Below are 18667 nucleotides of genomic sequence, written 5' to 3' on the forward strand. Positions count from 1 at the left end.
CAGTGCCAGACAAAACCAAAGCGGGCTGAAAGAGTCGCCTTGGAATATCCCCCTCTTTATCTGCAGCGTTCTAGACTGCAACACATTTTCCCCATCACTGAGGTGCAGAGACGTACTCCACTGCCTCATCGCATGCTGCAGGAACCTTACGACGACGGGATCAATTTTGTAGAGCTCCAATACCCGGACGAGAAACGAGTGAGGTATGGAGTCATAAGCCTTCCTGTAATCGATGTAGGCCATACTTAGGTTCCGCTGGTTATAAACCGCCTGGCCGACTATGGCTGCGTCGATGATGGCCTGGTCTTTGCAGCCATGCGTATTTTTCCTGCATCCTTTCTGCTCTTCTGCGATGATGTGATGCTGTTCGCAGTGAGCAGAAACTTTGGCGGTAATTATGCTGCTCAGTATTTTGTACAGACTCGATAGGCACGTTATCGGTCTGTACTTTGATGGGTTCAATGTGTTGCTGTCTTTCGGGAGGAGGAAGGTGACGCCACGGGTGGCGAATTCAGGAAGGTTGTGTGGGTCACGTAGCACCTTGTTGAAGCACTCAGCTATCTTTGGATGTGCGACGGTCAGCTTCTTGTGCCAAAAGTTCTGGACACCATCGGGGCCCGGTGCTGCCCAGTTCCTCAGGTACCGCGAGGCTTCGCGGACATCGTTCTCTCCGACGATGATAGCTGGCATCTCTCCAATTTCACCACAACTCTCCTCCTCCCGTCTTAACCACATTTGCCCGTCGCGATGTTCTACTGGGGTCTCCCAAATACCAGCCCAGAAGTTCGTCACATCGCTAATATCTGGCAAACCTTCGCGGTAGTCGGGCTTCTCGTCGCTAATGTGGTCGTAGAACGCTTTTTCGTTATCTCTGAACATCCGATTTTGTTCCTGGCGCTTTGCAGAGTCAGAGTAACGTTTCAGCCGTTTAGTTAGGACGCTCAATTGCTGTACCAGTGTGTCGAGTTTTTCCGTCAGCTGGTGAGCTCCCAGCTGGCGAAGTTCAGTAGGCCGCACGATCACAGCAACTTGGCGACATAATTTCGCCGATCTGCTGCCTCTTTTGTACGCCATCAGTCTTCCAATTGCGGCGCGCTTGTTTAGGATCCGTTGCTCCAATCTCCTTCGCCATGGAGGCTCACGCCTTTCACGGAGATGTTGGAGCAGTCCGCCTCTTGGCCTAATACGGTATCCTAAACTTTTGGCGGTCGCCACAGCAGCACAGTAAACTTTCAGTTGCAGCTCCTCCATGTTCTCAGCATCAACCAAGTGCAGCGGAAGAACGTGCTCGTTCATGAGCTTTACTGCACTTGTCAGCCTGCGGGAATGCTGCAACTTCGGGATCCTGGGGCGCGACAAAGGGTCCGTGTCGCGGAACTGTGAGATCGCCTCGTCGTAATGGAAGACCAGATCGCGTAGTAGTTGTTGATCTGGCTGTGGATCTTCCGGCTCAGGGGGTTGTTGTACTGTGGCCTCCACTGGTGCTGATTCGCGTGCCCCACTCGCGAATGAATTGCTCAGCCGTACTGAACTTCGTCTCGACACATCGCTTGCTCTGCTTGTTCTGGAGCTTAGTTCTCTCTGCACCTGCTGCTTGATCTCGTCGACTTGCGTTTGGGAGAGCATATTGTTGCGTACAATCGCTCTACGCCTCGCGTTCATCGCGTTTTGGTCAAGCCTCCCGACGAACTCTGGATACGCTTCCTCGAACATTGCGAGTATTCGAGGGCGACCGCTCATGTCCGTCTCCAAAGCAGTGCAGATGTAATAGGCGCGGATCACGAATTCATTCATTTCATGTGTCCACATGATCCGTCGCCTAGTAGTACCCACAAGTGTGGACGACTGTCGTCTGACAGTCGCAACACGCCTCGTAGGCGCAGCGTTTCGTTGGTGATGTCGATGGCTGCTGTTTCCGTGTGGCGGTAGCTCTTCGGGTTGAACCCGGCTGGTGGCCCGCTCTTGCACATCGCCCTCCAGCCGCTGGCCGCTCGCTCTTACGCCCGTTCCAGGACCAGCTCCAGTTCGGGGACCCTCCTCGGGCGATCGCATTCTGAGTATTCTTCGTGAACGTAGCTCCATTTTCTGGGTGTATCTCCTTTGCCCGGGAGACAGCGGGTTGGCAAGGCCTCCATGACCCGGGAGGCCTTCCCCGGGAGAGATATAGCGCTCTGACTCGCTCGCACCCCCTCACTTAGCCACTTTCGACACCCGTTCTCGGAGCCAAGACCAGGTGTGTGTTTCCAGTTCACGCCCGATCTAAAAATGTCGTCATATGATCTTCGTGGAGGCGTGAGATAGGAACATTTGAGACCAACAGGTAGGCTCCTACCCTAGTGTTGATCCCCATTTGAGAATTTTTTTTTTTTTTTTTTTTTTTTATCCCTTTTGTTTATTTTAGGCTCATTAGCATTTTAGCTGTAACAGAGCCGAATTTTTTAATCATGTACATGTCACATATTTATCATATCTATAATTAGCACATTACACAGTTGCCATTTTTCGGCGTTAGAGTATTCCCTTCTATACCATTGCAAATGGTACATATTTACACAGTAGCCATTTAGGCGAAAGAGTTTTCTCTCTGTTCTTCCATTATCCACAGTTAAGACTGGACAGCGGAGACAGTCGTTGACCCATTGTTGAGTTATTTATAGAACAGCAGCCCGATATTTCTGCAGAGCAGAGCAGTTGTATGGATGAATCGATCTTATTTCGACCGTGGATCGATCTCCATCGCTGATGATTGTTGCGTGGACGTAGAGTTATTCTGTAACAACACAAAGATGGTCAATGGGGGCCCTGAGTTTTGAACTCACGATCGATCGCTTACTAAGCGAACGCGCAACCAATGTGGCTACGGAGACCTCCTAAGCACTAGTTATATCATACATTTTTTGTAACAAATTTAATTTTTATGCACCAACCTTTGATAGAGGCGAGTTTAAAAAACTACATAATTATATTCAAAATATTCTAGGTTTTCACTATTTTTATGTTTCTTGAGATATCTCTGCACATGATTAACCAAACTTCAATGCCTATATACCATTGAATGGGTGATTAAATGCTTGTTTGAAGATCCGTGGGTAGATCTACGTTTCATTTTGTAATTAATGAGAAACAAGCAATTGAAGTTCGCTTACCAAGCGATCGATCGTGAGTTCAAACTTAGGGCCCGCAATTGACCATCTTTGTGTAGTTATAGAATAACTACGTCCACGCAACCATCATCAGCGATGGAAATCGATCCACGGTCGAAATAAGATCGATTCATCCATACAACTGCTCTGCTCTGCAAGAAACATCGGGCTGCTGTTCTATAAATAACTCAACAATGATCAATATCAACTGTCTCCGCTGTCCGGTCTGCTGAACAATGGATGAACAGAAAGAATACCCTTACGCCTAAATGGCTACTACAGTGTAATTTACCATAATATAATGGAACAGAAAACTTAACGCCTAAATGGCTACTACTAACTACTGTGTAATTCACAATTCATAGAAACATAAACATATGTACATGTACACGATTAAACCCGGCTCTGTTACAGCTAAATGCTAATGAACCTAATAAATAAATGGGATAAAAAAAAATGCATTTGAAAAACAGGTATTTTGAAGCGTTGTCACTTCACAAAAATAGAGCATTTTTTTTAGATTATCAAACGAACATAGGTTCAAACATTTTTATACTCAGGTTTCTCTGAGCAAACAATGAAGCTCAACAGCCCACCAAATTTGGTTGAGATCGGTCCACAACTAGAGGCGTATCAACTGTCTCCAGAAGTTGTTGACACGTCACGAAAAGTATACGATCCATTCCGACGTAACAACATGTTGTCTCACTACAAACACTTTTTTTGCGTTTTCATGAATAAAGCACACAAAATTAAACGGTGTTATAGTAAAATTAGGAAAATTTCCAACAAGAATCATCAGTTGGAGAATATTTTATAGTTAGATAGATCAGTCAAATACTTTTGTGACATGGCAACACCTGACTTTATGCTGTTTCGGACTGTTGAACATTAATGATTAATTTAATTAATTACTGTTCCGTTTCAAAACATACAAATGATCTTTCTCCTATGTTTTATCAACAATATATGAACGTAGATTCCATAACATAAGATATAATCTTATTTCAACTCCCGGTTTGCTGATGGTATTATTGAATGCTAATAAAATATGGAAACCCCATGCGATAGGGGCTTATCAGCGGAAGTCGAGTATCGTATTCCGATACCATTTTGGAATCGAGGATGGTGACTTTTGGTTCGTTAAAAACGGATATAAAAGACCGGGAATGGCATGAAATCCCACAATACGGTCGTGAACGGTAATCCATGGGTGCGCGAAGAAGTATAAAAAAAAAGAATAATGTTTGATAGTGAGAGATAGGATTTAAGTGAGAGGAAGATAATCCCCCTTATTCCACGCGGCGAGTGACGTGAGATAGCAAAGTTTCTCGTTCCATTGTAGAAGCTACCTTACTTTTCAACATCTTTTTGATACCCGAGTCGATAACATATGAGGACACGACTTCAAATCTCACCTAGTGATAAACTATAGTCACGCCATTCGCCTACGGGAATGCAGTGACTTGAGCCATCTCACCTCATTCGCCGCGCGGAATAAAGGGGAATGTTTGAGTGGAAAGAACTTAGCCTTAGAGCGACGTGCGTGGAGTTATACAAAGAAAGTGCACACACAAATGCTTTCTCAAACATCAACGATCAACGATCAAAGTCAACGTTAAAGTCAAAGTCATCTTCAACACGCAAACATAAACGCCCTTGCACGGGTATGCGCGCGGATGTATACAAATAGTTAATCAAAAGTTTCTGATAGCAAATTCAAATGCGTTCCTCCTGCAGTGAGCGCCACTCGATGAATCAGGATTGTGCTAGTCATTGATGGAAAGCGCCAGAGTGAAAACTGGAGGTCGGTTTGAGACCACCATGACTTTTCCCAAATAAAAACTTACCGTGTATAAAATTGCCTTGTTTCGCAATGTTTCACAATCTAAAAGAACATAAAACTCATTTTGCACACAGGTCGAACATATTTCTTCTCTATTTTTGAAGGAATGAAAACGTAAAATAGCGCTAAAACGCTAGAATGAAGAGAGCCAGAAAAAAGTCACCATATTATCAAATTGTCAGTATGACGTATGAAGTTCAGTATGAAGCACCGTTCCTGGGATACAAAGGATGGTAGGTTCAGGACCACCGGTTGCGTTAGGGCCACCTTCCCCTATAGGATGGACTTTTGGAAGGGGAAGGAGAGATCTCAGAGGAAAGTAAGAAGTATTCAGAGTAATAAAAAAAACATAAAAAATTGTATATAGCTTGCTAGAATACGATGAAATTCTTATTTCAATACAACTTGATATAGTATATTGATTGTGTGACGTGACAACGCTTCGTGTAGACTGTAAATTCGCACAGAGCGCGTTGTCACGTCACAAAATGCCTGCCGTCAAAATGCAGGTTCTTGCGAGTTTTTTGAAAAACTGAGTATACAGGAATCTACGTTCATCTTTCATTAACAAATCATAGAACAAAGTTTATTTGTATGTTTTGAAACGGAACTGAAAATTCAACATTGATGTTCGAAAGTATATATACACCGCTCAGCTTTTGAGACGTGCAGACGTTTATTTCGATTGCGCTTATCACGATGAAGCATACCACCGTTGTAAATTTATTTTAATATACTGTGCCGCGTCGCGTGAAAAGTGTTCCACGATGAGGCGAGAAAACACGTTCAAAATAGACTATTCCCAAATCGCCGTCAAGCCGTCGGTCGAAAAGTTAATTGGTTTTCATAGTTCGGTTCTCGGATTGAAGATGGAGGACATCAAGCGACTGCAGTGCCACAGAGGAGATGCGTGTGCGTTCGTAAAAGTTAGCGACTTAGCACTCGCACAAAAAGTTGTTGACGAACATGACGGGAAGCATGAGGTGGAGAGTCATAAGAAAAAACACACACTTCGAATCACGCTGGAAAATGGCAGCGTTGAAGTACGTGTTTACGATCTCCCCGAAGATGTGTCGGAAAGGAAGGTCGTCGATTTTCTTTCTGGATTCGGTGAAGTAGTATCGATCCGAGAAGTATCATGGGGCGAAAACAACGAAGCCCAAGGCATACCGCTCGGCATATGGTCTGCTCGTATGTTGGTGAAGCGGAATATCGATCCGTGGGTAACCATCGACGGAGAGCAAGCGTTTGTCGTATATAAGGGACAACTGCACTCCTGCCGCCACTGCAAAGAGCAAGCGCACACTGGCATATCATGTGTACAGAACAAAAAGCATCTGTACCAGAAAAGCTACGCGAACGTGACGAAACAACCTGGACAAACTAACAGGTCAACTACCGATCAACAACCCAAGAAATCAACTGGTGTGAGATCGGCACATACGAAGAAGTCTACCGTGCCACCACTGACATCGTCGCAGGTGTTTCCAGAACTGCCGAGTGTCACGTTCAAAAACACACACAAGCAGCCAGCCCGAAAGCAGCTCAGCTCCAAAAACGAATCTCACTCAATCTCAACGAACCAAATCGTCTTTACTAGCGCCTCCGCAGGTTATCATTGCTGTGGATGATTATTTCAAAAAGCCAGCGTTACGATCGCAGAGCAAGGGTAGCAATGGTAACGAAACAGATGACTCTACCACGTCCGTCAATAGAAGACCGAACCGTAGAAGACCGGCTGGTAATAAGCCCCGCCGAGACGATATAGACGGAGAGAATTTTGAAGTAATGTTAGTTTAAATGGCTCTCACGTCGTATAACATCTCGTCCATCAACATCGCTACCATCATGAACCCCACGAAACTGAACGCTTTACGAAACTTCGTCAACAGTCAGAACCTTGACATCGTGTGTCTGCAAGAAGTAGAAAACGACCAGCTCTCCTTACCGGGTTACGTCGCTTTCTTCAATATAGACCATATGAGAAGGGGAACAACTATTGCTTTGAAACAACACATACAAGTGACTAACGTTGAGCGAAGCCTGGACAGCCGACTGATTGCTCTGCGAGTACAAGACACGACTATTTGCAATGTTTACGCTCCCTCCGGTTCCTCACAACGAGCCGTTCGGGAAAATTTCTTCCACGAAACGCTTCCCTACTATCTTCGTCATAACACCACGAATGTAGTATTGACTGGTGACTTCAATTGCGTGCTCCGAACATGCGATTCTAGCAGCCCGAACGCGAGTCCCGTTTGAAAAGCTGTGGTCCAACAACTACAGCTACCTGACGTATGGGAGAAACTATGTCCACGTGATAGTGGTTTCACATAGGTCTGTCGCAACGCTCAGTCGCGCCTGGATCGTATCTATGTCAGCAACGGTTTGTGCGATCATTTGCGAGTAGCACATGTTCACGTCTGCTCATTCACCGACCACAAAGCGCTCACACTCCGTCTATGCCTCCCCCATCTAGGACAAGAACATGGCCGTGGAGTTTGGTTCTTTCGACCATACCTTATGACTAGCGAAAACGTTACGGAATTCCAGTATAAGTGGCAATACTGGACCCGGCAGCGCAGAAATTACGGCTCTTGGATTGAGTGGTGACTTATGTTCGCGAAGCCCAAAATAAAACGATTTTTCAAGTGGAAAAGTCGATCCGTGTTCGATGAATTCCACAGTGAACATCAGCATCTATACGCTGAGCTACGACGCGCCTACGATGGGTACTACCAGCATGCTAGCGCTTCAACGGAGATGCTAGCGCTTCAACGGAGATTCTCTCATACTTTCATGAGAATCAACGAAACGAACGTGGCGGGAGAACCCATATCAATATTTCAGTTGGGGGAGAGGCGAAGGAAAAAACCATCGTAACACAGCTGCAGACAGAGCAGGAAACAACAATTACAGAGTCAAGAGCGATCGAAGACCACATGGTAACCTACTTTTCGACACTCTACTCAGAGGAGGCGAGAGACGACGTTGAGAACAATTTCACATGTGAAAGTGTTATTCCACTAACCGACGAAGTCTCTATGAGCAGCATCACGACAGCAGAAATTTGGTCTGCGACAACAGCGTGCGCACCACGAAAGTCTCCGGGCTGTGACGGAATATCGAAAGAATTTTATCATCGTATGTTCGACGTTATCCACCGCGAGCTGAACCTGTTACTAAACGATTCACTCAGCGGTAATATTCCTCCAGCGTTTGTGGAGGGCATCATCGTGCTGGTCAAGAAGAGCTGAGGCGACCATACGGCCAGATCATATCGTCCGATCTCATTACTAAACAGCGACTACAAGCTCTTGTCCCGCATCCTTAAAACAAGATTAGAGCGAGTGATGAGAGAACACCATGTCCTCAGTGAAGGGCAGAAATGCTCGAACTCAGAACGAAACATTTTTCAAGCCACTCTCGCTCTGAAAGATCGCATAGCGAGTCTCCGTCATAACCATCGTGCTGGGAAGCTAATAAGCTTTGATCTCGACCATGCGTTCGATCGGGTCCGGCACTCTTTCCTCTTTCAAACCATGCGTTCGCTCGTAACCATGATTTCAACGCTCTACTCTCGCGCATCGCCAGTCGATCTACTTCTCGGCTGCTTATCAACGGACATCTCTCTCGCTCGTTCGAGATTCAACGATCAGTACGACAGGGTGACCCATTGTAAATGCACCTCTTCCTACTGTATCTTCATCCACTGGTGTCCAGGCTCGAACGTGTGTGCGGAAACGATCTGCTGGCAGCGTATGCGAACGACATCAGCGTTGGAAGTACACGAAATCAGATTGGGTGACGACCCTATGAAAAAATTGACAATGCAAATTTCCGCTGATAATAGCGAGACCCGAAATTCCAAACGAAGTGGTTTCACACGCTCGAGTGCTTGGGTCAGCGATTAAGACCCTCCTCGATGCAATAAAATGCGCCACAATGTAGGGAACATTACGAGTTCCAAGAAAACGCGACAAAAAAAAAAAAAAAAAAAAAAAAAAAAAAAAAAAAAAAAATGGGTTCTCAAATGGGGATCAACATAGGGTAGGAGCCTGCCTGTTGGTCTCAAATGTTCCTATCTCACGCCTCCACGAAGATCATATGACGACATTTTTAGATCGGGCGTGAACTGGAAACACACACCTGGTCTTGGCTCCGAGAACGGGTGTCGAAAGTGGCTAAGTGAGGGGGTGCGAGCGAGTCAGAGCGCTATATCTCTCCCGGGGAAGGCCTCCCGGGTCATGGAGGCCTTGCCAACCCGCTGTCTCCCGGGCAAAGGAGATACACCCAATAACATGGAGCTACGATCACGAAGATTAATTAGAATGCGATCACCCGAGGAGGGTCCCCGAACTGGAGCTGGTCCTGGAACGGGCGTAAGAGCGAGCGGCCAGCGGCTGGAGGGCGATGTGCAAGAGCGGGCCACCAGCCGGGTTCAACCCGAAGAGCTACCGCCACACGGAAACAGCAGCCATCGACATCACCCAAGAAACGCTGCGCCTACGAGACGTGTTGCGACTGCCAGACGACAGTCGTCCACACTTGTGGGTACCACTAGGCGCCGGATCATGTGGACCCACGAAATGAATGAATTCGTGATCCGCGCCTATTACATCTGCACTGCTTTGGAGACGGACATGAGCGGTCGCCCTCGAATACTAACAATGTTCGAGGAAGCGTATCCAGAGTTCGTCGGGAGGCTTGATCAGAACGCGATGAACGCGAGGCGTAGAGCGATAGTACGCAACAACATGCTCTCCCAAACGCAAATCGACGAGATCAAGCAGCAGGTGCAGAGAGAAATAAGCTCCAGGAACAACAGAGCAAGCGATGTGTCGAGACGAAGTTCAGTACGGCTGAGCAATTCATTCGCGAGTGGGGCACGCGAATCAGCACCAGTGGAGGCCACAGTACTACAACCCCCTGAGCCGGAAGACCCACAGCCAGATCAACAACTACTACGCGATCTGGTCTTCCACTACGACGAGGCGATCTCACAGTTCCGCGACACAGACCCATTGTCGCGCCCCAGGATCCCGAAGTTGCAGCATTCCCGCAGGCTGACAAGTGCAGTAAAGCTCATGAACGAGCACGTTCTTCCGCTGCACTTGGTTGATGCTGAGAACATGGAGGAGCTGCAACTGAAAGTTTACTGTGCTGCTGTGGCGACCGCCAAAAGTTTAGGATACCGTATTAGGCCAAGAGGCGGACTGCTCCAACATCTCCGTGAAAGGCGTGAGCCTCCATGGCGAAGGAGATTGGAGCAACGGATCCTAAACAAGCGCGCCGCAATTGGAAGACTGATGGCGTACAAAAGAGGCAACAGATCGGCGAAATTATGTCGCCAAGTTGCTGTGATCGTGCGGCCTACTGAACTTCGCCAGCTGGGAGCTCACCAGCTGACGGAAAAACTCGACACACTGGTACAGCAATTGAGCGTCCTAACTAAACGGCTGAAACGTTACTCTGACTCTGCAAAGCGCCAGGAACAAAATCGGATGTTCAGAGATAACGAGAAAGTGTTCTACGACCACATTAGCGACGAGAAGCCCGACTACCGCGAAGGTTTGCCAGATATTAGCGATGTGACGAACTTCTGGGCTGGTATTTGGGAGACCCCAGTACAACATCGCGACGGGCAAATGTGGTTAAGACGGGAGGAGGAGAGTTGTGGTGAAATTGGAGAGATGCCAGCTATCATCGTCGAAGAGAACGATGTCCGCGAAGCCTCGCGGTACCTGAGGAACTGGGCAGCACCGGGCCCCGATGGTGTTCAGAACTTCTGGCACAAGAAGCTGACCGTCGCACATCAAAAGATAGCTGAGTGCTTCAACAAGGTGCTACGTGACCCACACAACCTCCCTGAATTCGCCACCCGTGGCGTCACATTCCTCCTCCCGAAAGACAGCAACACATTGAACCCATCAAAGTACAGGCCGATAACGTGCCTATCGAGTCTGTACAAGATATTAAGCAGCATCATAACCGCCAAAGTTTCTGCCCACTGCGAACAACACCATATCATCGCAGAAGAGCAGAAAGGATGCAGGAAAAATACGCATGGCTGCAAAGACCAGGCCATCATCGACGCAGCCATAGTCGGCCAGGCGGTATATAACCAGCGGAACCTAAGTATGGCCTACATCGATTACAGGAAGGCTTATGACTCCATACCTCACTCGTTTCTCGTCCGGGTATTGGAGCTATACAAGATTGATCCCGTCGTCGTTAGGTTCCTGCAGCATGCGATGAGGCAGTGGAGCACGTCTCTGCACCTCAGTGATGGGGAAAATGTGTTGCAGTCTAGAACGCTGCAGATAAAGAGGGGGATATTCCAAGGCGACTCTTTCAGCCCGCTTTGGTTTTGTCTGGCACTGAACCCCCTCAGTAGGACGCTCAATAGAAACGGTCATGGCTATAAAATAAGGTATGGCGACGGCGCCCACGAAGAAGTGACCCATACCTTCTACATGGATGATCTCAAGGTCTACGCTGATTCACGTCAGCGTCTAGGTGTAGCTATCCGGGTTGTCGAAGACATAAGCAGGGACATCTGCATGGAGTTCGGCCTCGACAAGTGCCGCTGTGTCCATCTGCTGAAAGGGCAGCTTACCGAATCCGGAGGTTACGAGGTCTATGACGGCGAGTTCATAAGAGACATGGTTCGTGGCGAATCCTATAAATATCTTGGATTCCGACAGCTCACCGGGATTCGCCACTCCGACATCAAGACGGAGCTGCGAGACAAGTTCTTGAGTCGAGTGAACTGTGTCCTGAGGACTTTCCTCAACGCGGGGAACAAGGTACGCGCGATCAACACATTCGCGGTTCCCCTACTGACCTTCAGTTTTGGTGTAGTCAAATGGAGCAAAACTAACCTAGAGGACCTTGAGAGGAGGATGAGGAAAGCATTCAAAGAGGCCGGAATGCACCATCCTCAATCGGCACTGGAGAGAGTTTCACTGCCACGCAAAGAAGGGGGACTTGGAATAGTCGACATATCTGCACTGTGTGTTGCCCAGGTACGACAACTGCGCGAGTACTTCGCAGAACGCGCCAACCAAAACGCGCTATACCGGGCTGTCTGCGCCACCGACAGAGGATACAGCGCTCTGCACTTGGCGCAAGCGGAGTACCAACTCAACTGCAATCTGCAGACAGTGGAGGAGAAGATTGCAGCTTGGAAGCAGAAGGCAGTGCATGGTGCCCACCCCCATCAACTGGACCGGCCACACGTCGACAAGGCCGCATCTAATCTGTGGCTAACGCGTGGTGAACTCTCTTCAGTAGTAGAAGCCGACATGATAGCCATCCAGGACAGGATAATGCCGACGAGAAACTGCAGGCGGTACGTCTGGCATCAAGACGTTGATGACATTTGCCGGATGTGCCATCAACCAGGTGAAAACATAGAGCACATTATGGGAGGCTGTCCCGTTTTGGCCAACGCAGCCTACACCGAGCGCCACAACAACGTGGCCCGTATTGTTCATCGACAACTGGCGCTCCAATGTGCTCTATTGGAAGACAACGTACCAAACTACCGGTACCTGCCTGCACCTGTCCTGGAAAATGACCGTTTCAAGCTGTACTGGGATCGCACTGTTCTGACCGACCTCTCGATCCACCACAACCGCCCAGATATAATGGTTTACGACAAGAGCGACCGCAAAGTCACCATCATCGATGTCGCTATTCCACTGAACCAGAATCTGGAGGAGACCCACGGTCGCAAAATCTGCAAGTACCGACCATTGGCCGTGGAGCTCAAGGAACTGTGGGGGCTAAGGGAGGTCCCAAGAATTGTTCCAGTCGTTCTCTCTGGAACTGGAATTGTCCCGAAGACACTTCTGGAAGCGCTAAAGGTGTTGAACATGGAGAAGGAATTGGCCGGCATCCAAAAGTCGGTCATCCTTAGCACCTGCGCGATTGTCCGACAATTTCTCGGTCAGGACTGAAACAGCACGAGCATGCAGATACGTGCATTCCGCAGAGCCTAGTCCCCCTTTGGCATTCAGAAGCCCGGGGGCAGGTGAAAATTCTGGCTAGGTTCGCCTAGTTAAGAAGTGAGATAAGTCTGCCAAAAAATGGGGATCAACATAGGGTAGGAGCCTGCCTGTTGGTCTCAAATGTTCCTATCTCACGCCTCCACGAAGATCATATGACGACATTTTTAGATCGGGCGTGAACTGGAAACACACACCTGGTCTTGGCTCCGAGAACGGGTGTCGAAAGTGGCTAAGTGAGGGGGTGCGAGCGAGTCAGAGCGCTATATCTCTCCCGGGGAAGGCCTCCCGGGTCATGGAGGCCTTGCCAACCCGCTGTCTCCCGGGCAAAGGAGATACACCCAATAAAATGGAGCTACGATCACGAAGAATAATTAGAATGCGATCACCCGAGGAGGGTCCCCGAACTGGAGCTGGTCCTGGAACGGGCGTAAGAGCGAGCGGCCAGCGGCTGGAGGGCGATGTGCAAGAGCGGGCCACCAGCCGGGTTCAACCCGAAGAGCTACCGCCACACGGAAACAGCAGCCATCGACATCACCCAAGAAACGCTGCGCCTACGAGACGTGTTGCGACTGCCAGACGACAGTCGTCCACACTTGTGGGTACCACTAGGCGCCGGATCATGTGGACACACGAAATGAATGAATTCGTGATCCGCGCCTATTACATCTGCACTGCTTTGGAGACGGACATGAGCGGTCGCCCTCGAATACTAACAATGTTCGAGGAAGCGTATCCAGAGTTCGTCGGGAGGCTTGATCAGAACGCGATGAACGCGAGGCGTAGAGCGATAGTACGCAACAACATGCTCTCCCAAACGCAAATCGACGAGATCAAGCAGCAGGTGCAGAGAGAAATAAGCTCCAGGAACAACAGAGCAAGCGATGTGTCGAGACGAAGTTCAGTACGGCTGAGCAATTCATTCGCGAGTGGGGCACGCGAATCAGCACCAGTGGAGGCCACAGTACTACAACCCCCTGAGCCGGAAGACCCACAGCCAGATCAACAACTACTACGCGATCTGGTCTTCCACTACGACGAGGCGATCTCACAGTTCCGCGACACAGACCCATTGTCGCGCCCCAGGATCCCGAAGTTGCAGCATTCCCGCAGGCTGACAAGTGCAGTAAAGCTCATGAACGAGCACGTTCTTCCGCTGCACTTGGTTGATGCTGAGAACATGGAGGAGCTGCAACTGAAAGTTTACTGTGCTGCTGTGGCGACCGCCAAAAGTTTAGGATACCGTATTAGGCCAAGAGGCGGACTGCTCCAACATCTCCGTGAAAGGCGTGAGCCTCCATGGCGAAGGAGATTGGAGCAACGGATCCTAAACAAGCGCGCCGCAATTGGAAGACTGATGGCGTACAAAAGAGGCAGCAGATCGGCGAAATTATGTCGCCAAGTTGCTGTGATCGTGCGGCCTACTGAACTTCGCCAGCTGGGAGCTCACCAGCTGACGGAAAAACTCGACACACTGGTACAGCAATTGAGCGTCCTAACTAAACGGCTGAAACGTTACTCTGACTCTGCAAAGCGCCAGGAACAAAATCGGATGTTCAGAGATAACGAAAAAGCGTTCTACGACCACATTAGCGACGAGAAGCCCGACTACCGCGAAGGTTTGCCAGATATTAGCGATGTGACGAACTTCTGGGCTGGTATTTGGGAGACCCCAGTACAACATCGCGACGGGCAAATGTGGTTAAGACGGGAGGAGGAGAGTTGTGGTGAAATTGGAGAGATGCCAGCTATCATCGTCGAAGAGAACGATGTCCGCGAAGCCTCGCGGTACCTGAGGAACTGGGCAGCACCGGGCCCCGATGGTGTTCAGAACTTCTGGCACAAGAAGCTGACCGTCGCACATCAAAAGATAGCTGAGTGCTTCAACAAGGTGCTACGTGACCCACACAACCTCCCTGAATTCGCCACCCGTGGCGTCACATTCCTCCTCCCGAAAGACAGCAACACATTGAACCCATCAAAGTACAGGCCGATAACGTGCCTATCGAGTCTGTACAAGATATTAAGCAGCATCATAACCGCCAAAGTTTCTGCCCACTGCGAACAACACCATATCATCGCAGAAGAGCAGAAAGGATGCAGAAAAAATACGCATGGCTGCAAAGACCAGGCCATCATCGACGCAACCATAGTCGGCCAGGCGGTTTATAATCAGCGGAACCTAAGCATGGCCTATATCGATTACAGGAAGGCTTATGACTCCATACCTCACTCGTTTCTCGTCCGGGTATTGGAGCTCTACAAAATTGATCCCGTCGTCGTTAGGTTCCTGCAGCATGCGATGAGGCAGTGGAGCACGTCTCTGCACCTTAGTGATGGGGAAAATGTGTTGCAGTCTAGAACGCTGCAGATAAAGAGGGGGATATTCCAAGGCGACTCTTTCAGCCCGCTTTGGTTTTGTCTGGCACTGAACCCCCTCAGTAGGACGCTCAATAGAAACGGTCATGGCTATAAAATAAGGTATGGCGACGGCGCCCACGAAGAAGTGACCCATACCTTTTACATGGACGATCTCAAGGTCTACGCTGATTCACGTCAGCGTCTAGGTGTAGCTATCCGGGTTGTCGAAGACATAAGCAGGGACATCTGTATGGAGTTCGGCCTCGACAAGTGTCGCTGTGTCCACCTGCTGAAAGGACAACTTACCGAATCCGGAGGCTACGAGGTCTATGACGGCGAGTTTATAAGAGACATGGTTCGTGGCGAATCCTATAAATATCTTGGATTCCGACAGCTCACCGGGATTCGCCACTCCGACATCAAGACGGAGCTGCGAGACAAGTTCTTGAGTCGAGTGAACTGTGTCCTGAGGACTTTCCTCAACGCGGGGAACAAGGTACGCGCGATCAACACATTCGCGGTTCCCCTGCTGACCTTCAGTTTTGGTGTAGTCAAATGGAGCAAAACTGACCTAGAGGACCTTGAGAGGAGGATGAGGAAAGCATTCAAAGAGGCCGGAATGCACCATCCTCAATCGGCACTGGAGAGAGTTTCACTACCACGCAAAGAAGGGGGACTTGGAATCGTCGACATTTCTGCACTGTGTGTTGCCCAGGTACGACAACTGCGCGAGTACTTCGCAGAACGCGCCAACCAAAACGCGCTATACCGGGCTGTCTGCGCCGCCGACAGAGGATACAGCGCTCTGCACTTGGCGCAAGCGGAGTACCAACTCAACTGCAATCTGCAGACAGTGGAGGAGAAGATTGCAGCTTGGAAGCAGAAGGCAGTGCATGGTGCCCACCCCCATCAACTGGATCGGCCACACGTCGACAAGGCCGCATCTAATCTGTGGCTAACGCGTGGTGAACTCTCTTCAGTAGTAGAAGCCGACATGATAGCCATCCAGGACAGGATAATGCCGACGAGAAACTGCAGGCGGTACGTCTGGCATCAAGACGTTGATGACATTTGCCGGATGTGCCATCAACCAGGTGAAAACATAGAGCACATTATGGGAGGCTGTCCCGTTTTGGCCAACGCAGCCTACACCGAGCGCCACAACAACGTGGCCCGTATTGTTCATCGACAACTGGCGCTCCAATGTGCTCTACTGGAAGACAACGTACCAAACTACCGGTACCTGCCTGCACCTGTCCTGGAAAATGACCGTTTCAAGCTGTACTGGGATCGCACTGTTCTGACCGACCTCTCGATCCACCACAACCGGCCAGATATAATGGTTTACGACAAGAGCGACCGCAAAGTCACCATCATCGATGTCGCTATTCCACTGAACCAGAATCTGGAGGAGACCCACGGTCGCAAAATCTGCAAGTACCGACCATTGGCCGTGGAGCTCAAGGAACTGTGGGGGCTAAGGGAGGTCCCAAGAATTGTTCCAGTCGTTCTCTCTGGAACTGGAATTGTCCCGAAGACACTTCTGGAAGCGCTAAAGGTGTTGAATATGGAGAAGGAATTGGCCGGCATCCAAAAGTCGGTCATCCTTAGCACCTGCGCGATTGTCCGACAATTTCTCGGTCAGGACTGAAACAGCACGAGCATGCAGATACGTGCATTCCGCAGAGCCTAGTCCCCCTTTGGCATTCAGAAGCCCGGGGGCAGGTGAAAATTCTGGCTAGGTTCGCCTAGTTAAGAAGTGAGATAAGTCTGCCAAAAAAAAAAGCAGCATAATTACCGCCAAAGTTTCTGCTCACTGCGAACAGCATCACATCATCGCAGAAGAGCAGAAAGGATGCAGGAAAAATACGCATGGCTGCAAAGACCAGGCCATCATCGACGCAGCCATAGTCGGCCAGGCGGTTTATAACCAGCGGAACCTAAGCATGGCCTATATCGATTACAGGAAGGCTTATGACTCCATACCTCACTCGTTTCTCGTCCGGGTATTGGAGCTCTACAAAATTGATCCCTTCGTCGTTAGGTTCCTGCAGCATGCGATGAGGCAGTGGAGTACGTCTCTGCACCTCAGTGATGGGGAAAATGTGTTGCAGTCTAGAACGCTGCAGATAAAGAGGGGGATATTCCAAGGCGACTCTTTCAGCCCGCTTTGGTTTTGTCTGGCATTGAACCCCCTCAGTAGGACGCTCAATAGAAACGGTCATGGCTATAAAATAAGGTATGGCGACGGCGCCCACGAAGAAGTGACCCATACCTTCTACATGGATGATCTCAAGGTCTACGCTGATTCACGTCAGCGTCTAGGTGTAGCTATCCGGGTTGTCGAAGACATAAGCAGGGACATTTGCATGGAGTTCGGCCTCGACAAGTGCCGCTGTGTCCATCTGCTGAAAGGGCAGCTTACCGAATCCGGAGGTTACGAGGTCTATGACGACGAGTTCATAAGAGACATGGTTCGTGGCGAATCCTATAAATATCTTGGATTCCGACAGCTCACCGGGATTCGCCACTCCGACATCAAGACGGAGCTGCGAGACAAGTTCTTGAGTCGAGTGAACTGTGTCCTGAGGACTTTCCTCAACGCGGGGAACAAGGTACGCGCGATCAACACATTCGCGGTTCCCCTGCTGACCTTCAGTTTTGGTGTAGTCAAATGGAGCAAAACTGACCTAGAGGACCTTGAGAGGAGGATGAGGAAAGCATTTAAAGAGGCCGGAATGCACCATCCTCAATCGGCACTGGAGAGAGTTTCACTGCCACGCAAAGAAGGGGGACTTGGAATAGTCGACATATCTGCACTGTGTGTTGCCCAGGTACGACAACTGCGCGAGTACTTCGCAGAACGCGCCAACCAAAACGCGCTATACCGGGCTGTCTGCGCCGCCGACAGAGGATACAGCGCTCTGCACTTGGCGCAAGCGGAGTACCAACTCAACTGCAATCTGCAGACAGTGGAGGAGAAGATTGCAGCTTGGAAGCAGAAGGCAGTGCATGGTGCCCACCCCCATCAACTGGACCGGCCACACGTCGACAAGGCCGCATCTAATCTGTGGCTAACGCGTGGTGAACTCTCTTCAGTAGTAGAAGCCGACATGATAGCCATCCAGGACAGGATAATGCCGACGAGAAACTGCAGGCGGTACGTCTGGCATCAAGACGTTGATGACATTTGCCGGATGTGCCATCAACCAGGTGAAAACATAGAGCACATTATGGGAGGCTGTCCCGTTTTGGCCAACGCAGCCTACACCGAGCGCCACAACAACGTGGCCCGTATTGTTCAT

The sequence above is a fragment of the Toxorhynchites rutilus genome, chromosome 3 (assembly GCF_029784135.1).
Source record: "Toxorhynchites rutilus septentrionalis strain SRP chromosome 3, ASM2978413v1, whole genome shotgun sequence".
NCBI classification, from domain to species: domain Eukaryota; kingdom Metazoa; phylum Arthropoda; class Insecta; order Diptera; family Culicidae; genus Toxorhynchites; species Toxorhynchites rutilus.